General features: G+C 43.7%; 1 protein-coding gene across 1 annotated transcript in view; it reads left to right on the forward strand.

Annotated features, from left to right (window-relative positions):
• LOC122717908 (AT-rich interactive domain-containing protein 1B) overlaps positions 1–7,500 on the forward strand; it is a 65,211-nt gene that overhangs the window by 2,822 nt on the left and 54,889 nt on the right. The window lies entirely within an intron of this gene.

Below are 7,500 nucleotides of genomic sequence, written 5' to 3' on the forward strand. Positions count from 1 at the left end.
GATACGATACGACGCGTGTCGTTACGTCGTATCGTATAGTCTATGATATAATAATCAGCGTAAATATAACCATAACTTTCTAATCGAACGTGCTATCTCGTCTCGAACGTCGCGCGCACTCGCGCGCGCGTCAAAAGTTTCTGATTTCGCGTTGAAAAATATATATCGTTGTCGTTCCCCTAACTCGTAACTTTCCAACGTAGTGAATTTATCGCGATTTCTCCATATCCATCTTCTTTTTTTTTTCTTTTTTTTTTCCTCTTTCTCTCCTTTCGAACCGAAACTCTAAAGCTCTATAACTCCACGCCGAAAATCGCGCTTCCAAGCTTTCCGATTTAGCCGAGTCTCCCGATAGGTTTAACTGACTAAAGGACGCTCTTCACTCTCGACAGTGGAAAAAAACTAGACTCGAGAGACTTTCTCTCACTCACCCTTTAATGTTTTAGATATTAAATAAATTTCGAGTGAAATGTTCGATATGTATATATATATATATATATACATATACACGTTTGCAACGGGGGATACATACAGGGAGAGATATACGGTGTATATGTAGAGGCGTAAAATCGCGAAGGCGTAACGTAACGCCGCGGAACGGCGAAACGAAAGCCGAGAGAGTCGAGAATGTTTCGGATCCCGGGACCACGGACGAAATCCGTACGAGCGCGTGCACGACGCGCGTAAGAGACGCGGGCGGAAGAGCACACGTGGCACCCACGTGGAGAGGCGTTCCCTTCCATATCATTCAGAGATAGACGCGCGGAATAACACTTTTCGAATTCAACATCCTTTGCCCCGGCACAACACCGCGTACAGGTATTGATCGTGGTCACGCGGTGTTGGCCGTGGCGCGCATGCGCGACCTCGCCGACGCCATGTTGGCCATGCCGCCGCCACGCTGTCCGCCATCCCCTCTCCCGCCCACCGCCAACCCTTATTCGCCGCCGCGTTATCTACGCGATTTCGCGCCCGCGTGCGTGCACCCGCTCGTCGCGCGTTCCCCCTCATTCCCCACGCGTTTTTCGCGTCGAATATGTCCCGAATATTCATCTCTTCGCTTCTTCTCGCGATTCCTTTCGACGAGAGAGAGAAGACTTTCCAATCGTTGGATTAAACGCGTTTCCAGTTTTAGAGGAGGGAGCGAAGAAATCAAACAGCGTTTTTTTTTTTTGATTAACGATCGATGATCCAAGTTTCTAGCTTCGCTTTCTTCGATTGTACTCGAGTATTATTCGAGCTTAAATTAGATATTCGATGTTGTAACTCATCTCAACACCTATATGATTCGAATCGAAAATTTTGTTTCTTTGTTCCCAAATTTAATTCTAGTTGACCACAAGATAGAAGATAGACGACGAGTTTTCTTTACATCCTTTTTTGCAAACGGCAAAGAATGTCAAGAGAGAAAGAGAGAGAGAGAGAGAGAGAGAGAGAGAGAGGGGTCAGAAATAAGAAAAGCAAACTCGCGTTCAGGGAGGACAAACATTTCTCCTCAGGCATCGAGCTCTTTTCTCACCCTCCTTTCCGCCTCCCGTTCCTTTTGTACGATGGCAAAGGCGTAAAGATAATGTCGAGAAGAGGGGTAGAGGAGAGGGACAGTAACTATTCTGCAGCCAGTCGAACCTCTCTCTCTCTCTCTCTCCCCCTCTTCCCTCTTCTTCCCTCTTTAAAGGCTCACGTAAGGGACGCCTGGCAGAGGGGAGGGAGGGAGGGAGGGAGGGTGGAAGAAAAGGTGGCAGTGGCAAAGGGTTCGTCGAGGAAGACAATACTCGGAGAGGAGGAGGAGAGGAAGAAGAAGAAGAAGAAGAAGAAGGGTTCGATCCAGTGCCCTTCAGATTAGAAGTCCCCAGTTGCCATTGTTTCCCACGTTTCTCGTGTCTCGTTCCGTCTCCCCAAGTGTCGCCCCTGTCGTCTCATTAAAAACACGTTCGAAATGCTGGCGCGCGCGCGCGCGCGCTCAGTACAGGTGGTGGTGGTGGCCACTCTCCCCTCTCCCCTCTTTCAAACTTTTCGTTCAAAAATTTCAACGCTCATCTTGCCCTTTCGTAATTTTTGTCCGTTACAATTTCTTTGTCGATTGTCCTTGTCCTCTTCTTCTTCTTCTTCTTTCTTTCGATATACGTATACGTTAAATTTTTTTTCCAAACGTTTAACGGAATCGAAGAAAGGCGACACTAGCATGCACGAGTTGTGTGTAATGCACACAACCTCGTAAATGATTCAGAGCTCGGGGGATCGATGGGAAAGCGGTGCTAATTCCAGTCCGGCGTATCTTCGCTTCGTACGCTTCGCGATATAATGGGCGAGCGCGTAGTTGTAGTAATACACGTCGTATCGATCGTGCCGCGAACTTCGAGGAAACAAACGCGTTTCACCGCCGTTTTCTTCTTCTCTTTCGCGGTTGAAATCATCGCGATGGCCGAGCCTTCGATGGACTCGAACGAGTCCAATTTAGATCTATCTGTTGTACATTTAGGTAAAAAAAAAAAATACTCGAAGCATCGTATCTCCTTTTGATTATAATAACAAGATTTTTCTAAATGTATCTCGAGCTCGATTAATTCGAATAATTTTTCGCCTCGATTCGAACGTATATTTTCGTATATACTTTTGACATAATCGTTTCGGTTTCTGTGTAATATTTCGTGTAAGGAGGCCAAACGATCTTCTCGATCCGACATAAAAGTTTGAGATATCCTTTCGAAAATGATTCGGTACAACGTGTTTACCCGTAACAAGGTGTAATTTTAATGTTACTCTTTGATCGATCGTAAAATAGCATTTTTTCCCCCTCTCTCTCTCTTCGTGCCCGATCTATTCGCGGAAAACGTCACTGGCGACCTCGTTATCACGCCCGACACGTAACCTTGCGGCGATTTCTTTCTTTCTCCCGAAAGAAGAAGAAGAAGAAGCCGCTTAATTTAAACTTCGTTAACCGCGGTTTCGAGATTTTTTTTTTTAATTTTTCTCGAGATTTCACAGTTAAATAAATTCGATCCTATAAAATTAAAATTACTTTAAATCGTAGAATATTTCTCCAATATAATTTCTTCCTTCCGTGTTCGATAGAAATTCCAATTAAAAATTAACCCTGTTGTTGTTAAATTTGTCCATTGCAAAAATGATTCGTTCGATAATGATCGTCTCTCTCTCTCTCTCTGTTGACTGTCATTCGCGCGGTTAATCGCGCTCCATCGAAGTTATCGATCGTTGAAACGGGTCAGGTACATTAGTTACAGAGGCAACGGGACTCCCGTGTCCACGTATTATTTACTTTCCCCCACCAACACGTGTCATTATCCACTCCGATTTCGGTTCCCGTGCCAACATTTTTCCTCAACCCGACTCGAGTCGAAAACAATTTTCGTGCAATCTTTTTTCCATCGAGGATTAAGGAATTAAGGAAAGAAAACGAATTCTTCATAATCTTCGACTCCTCCTCGAAAAGCGATCTTCCAATCCGGATAGGTGGCCCGTACGAATAAAAAATTACAGATGCGAGTGACAGCTGGGTGGAAAAGGTGTCGTTCGCAGGGTGGAGGATAAAAGGAGGGAGGACGTCAAGTGACGTCACGACGTCCCCTCGTGGTACCCGCATCATCTGTCGTCCGTGGAACCGTGTGGTTCGAGGCGGAAAAGAAAGGAAAAAGGGGTAAAAAAATTTCGAGGAGAGGAGAGTGAATAGATTCGATAGATTTCGATTTCGAGGAGCGAGAAGAATTTCCTCCTTCCCTCTCTCTCTCTCTCTCTCTCTCTCTCTCTGCTCCCTCGTGACCTCGATTTCCAACGGTGGCTCCTCTGATAACGCCACCCCCTCCTCCCTCTTCCTGGCCGCTCGCCGCCAGCTGCTCCCGTTTCGATTCTATCCGATTCAGAGGTGTTGCGAGAGGGTGTCTTCGCCTCTCCTCCGATGTTGAAACTTGTTCGGGTGGAAAGAGGTGGTGGCCACGCAGATTTTGGGTCGAATATTTACCTTCGAGTTTGAGGGGGGGGAGAGAGGATTGTGGCTGCCTGATCAAGCAAGAAGCAACTGCCAACGCAGTTGGAGAAGATTTAGTTTCGATTTCGAAGATTGGAGGAAGGGGGGAAGATTAAGAATCGAGGATCCTTTTAGAATTCGAGAAAAGAAGAGGGATAGATTTTAAAAATTTCTTCTGATTTTTCAACATTTTTTTCACAGTTCTCTTCTCGTAGTTGAAAAAGGGATGAAGATAATGGATCTCGATTCATCGAATTCCATCTACAAATTCGTTCCTTCTCCTTATATATTTCGCATAAGAACATATTTCTCCTTCCGTCTTTTTATTTTGGACGACGACTTCGTTCGATTCATCATCGTAAAGTAAATGGAAAAGAAAAGAAAAAAAAAAAAAAAAAAATGGAGCGTTGTCGTTTCTTTTAACTAGATTTTTAAGGGGGCAGGAGGATTAATCGTAGTCGAGAATGGAGGAGGAGAAGAGTCTCATGGGAGGAGGGGCGCTGGAGCACGTGCTGCACGCGTTTTCTCTCGCCTCTCGGACGATAAAGAGGGGGGAGGAGGAGGAGGAGGAGGACCGCCGCGGTTTCCGGCCCGTGGTCACAGGACAATTATTTTCCCCCTGCCTAGCGGAGATATGGCACTTTTTCCAACTATAGAGTGCCTCCCCTCCTCTCTATACGCTCCATTATCAATAACAATAATCGAAGAAATTTCCTCGCAAATTTTCGAGATATGAAAATTTATTCGAAATTCACTTTCCTCGGATTCGAAGGAATCTCGTCGATCGATGCCGATTATCGATGATGGTGATGAATAAGAATATTTGGAACGTATCGATGGATGGTAATATCTATATACAAGAGTTACGCGGTAGAGAAGAATTTTATTAGGGAGAAGCGTGTTGTTACGATAATAGGACGAAACGTTTTGTCCGTTGTTACGAGTCGAGTCAAGTTGGGACGTTTACTCTGTCGATAAAGAGATACAAATTCGAGATTGGGATCTTGAACTCGATAGAATAGAATTTATTCGATTATTTTCGTTTCTCGTTAAGGAAGATTCGAATTTAGTTCCTCTAATTAGAGAATATGTGTATATATATATATGTATGTAAGAAGGATATGATTGGAATTTTGGAATTTTGAAATTCGATCGAGCGGAATTTGTTCGCGTACTACTTCGATAAAAAATGCAACTTTACTTTGAGTTCGATCTTAAACTCGATCGAGTAGGGATTCGTTCGAATATTGCACTCTGATAAAAAAATACAAGCTACAACTATATGTTCGACTTCCAAGGATTTTCTCGATCCTCGAGCGAATAAAAAGGGAAGATGAAGGAGAAAAATAGAATTTTCGCACTGCTCTGGTAAAAAATACAACCGTACTTTCGACCTCGAAGGATCGAATAAAATTTGCCCGTATATTCCTCCTATAAAAAGTACAACTGTACAACTTCGATCTCAAAGGATCTTAAATCCGATCGAGTAGAATTATTTATTCAATTATTTTCGATTCTCATCGAAAAACAAAAACTTTCGCACTGCTAATTAAAAGATACAACTGTACCTTCGATCTCAAACAATTTTAAACTCGATCGAATAAAATTTGCCCATATATACTCCTCCAATTAAAAATACAACTATACAACATCGATCTCGAAAGACACTTGGAAACTCGATCGACGAATAAAATTTACTCACAATCTCAAATAATCTTCGAATCGAATTATTCTCTTTGCGAATAAAAGAGGAGAGAGAAATCGAAATCAAGATCAAAAAAAAAAATAAATAAATAAATAAAACCTTCTTACTCCTCTATAACAAAAAATATAATCGTATCTCTCGAAGGATCTTTATTATCGCCTCGACAAATTCGCTCGCTCGCGATTATTATTTTTCGAGTAATGGGAAGGGGGAGGAGGGGCGGACGGGTAAGCGGTTTCCATGCGGTGTTGGGAGCACGCGCCGAAACGCGACACCTACCGCCTCGAAGGAGGCCATACACATCACACGCTCTTCGCATGTGCGAATCGTGCGTGACGCACCACCAGCGAATTCCGCTCGTCTTGAATTCCCTTGTCAACCATCGCCTCCCTCCCCTTCATCCACGGCACATCCTGTGTCCTGTGGCTTCGCCTCTCCGGATCCCGTTTCCACCTTCCGCTTTCCCCCTCCCCAAGTTTCAATGCAAAACCTTTCCTTTTAAGAAAAATAAAAAAAACTCGATTATCTCGATTATCGCTCTCTTCGAGCGAATAAAAGGCCATCCAGTTTCTGTTTTCATCGTCACGTTATATACGAGTGAATCTCACCTCTGTCCCTCGCTCTATATCCGTCGAGGCGATCCTTTTCTCTCCGACGAAAAGGTCAGAGGTGTTCCGTGTTTCGCTCTCACAACTTTGAGATTCGAAAGATTTAGCGAGTTAGATAAAGGAATATTCGTGTCTTTTAAATCACGTAATTGTCAATACGTGAGAGAGAGAGAGAGAGAATGAGAGATATTCTTCTAAAGTAATTTTCGAAGAAATTTACTTTCCAAGTACGAACGAATTATTCCTTCTTTTTACAACGGATAATATTGTTATGTAACGAATATAATTATATTATATTTTTCTTGTTGAAAGCTTGTCACGTCTCGACATTTGGATCTATAACTGCTATCTTTGCAAGACGTCTATTGAAAAATCACGAAAGAAACTTAGATCGAGAAATGGCTCCCTCTTTCCCATTCTTAGATCGGATAATTACGAAAGGGGAGGAGGGAGGGAGGAAATAAGAGTGGAGGGGGGGGGTCGAAGGTCAGGATTTTCCTACGCTCGACGCAACAGCTGTTCCAGAAAAGGTGTTCGTCGCATCTGCACCTTTTCCCTCCCTCCCCGGCCGGCTATCTAATAGAACAGCCTTTCCATTGCCCATCGCTGGTCGAAAACAAACTTGTCCGACCGGACCACTGAAAAGAAAAATAATCGAGTCTGTTTTCGCAATCGTACTCGTACGTTCGTACTCCTTCCAGATGGGGAAGGATAAATAATTAGAAATAACATATTCAAAAATTTATTATTGAAACTTCTTTTCTATTCGTTTGTCATTCCTATTCTATCTTATATATCCTTCTTCCTTTCTTCCAGAAGAATGGCAGAAGAACGAGGGAAATCCCCCCCTTTTTTTTTCTTCCACCAAAACATGCGAATAGAGAAATAATATAATATAATAGAGGAATATACGTGTAATATGATACCCAGAGAGAGAGAGAGACAGACAGACAGAGAAAGAGAGAAAGAGAAAGACAGATAGAGCGACAAGTTCGAAGAAATTTTTTTCCAACTCGAGCGCCGCCTCGTTGGAAATCATAGGCGCTCCTCTAAATACCTGGGCGGAGGGGGAGAGGAGAGAGAGAGGATGGGAGGGGGGAGGAGTGGCGTTATTTGTTCCCGGCGCGATGAACAGTTGATTTTTCGCGTCGCGTTCCCGCGAAGGCATTGTCGCGGTCGCTGAAAGCGCGCGGCTCGAATTAAAC

The sequence above is a fragment of the Apis laboriosa genome, unplaced genomic scaffold, assembly GCF_014066325.1.
Source record: "Apis laboriosa isolate Shangri-la unplaced genomic scaffold, ASM1406632v1 scaffold5_cov152, whole genome shotgun sequence".
NCBI classification, from domain to species: domain Eukaryota; kingdom Metazoa; phylum Arthropoda; class Insecta; order Hymenoptera; family Apidae; genus Apis; species Apis laboriosa.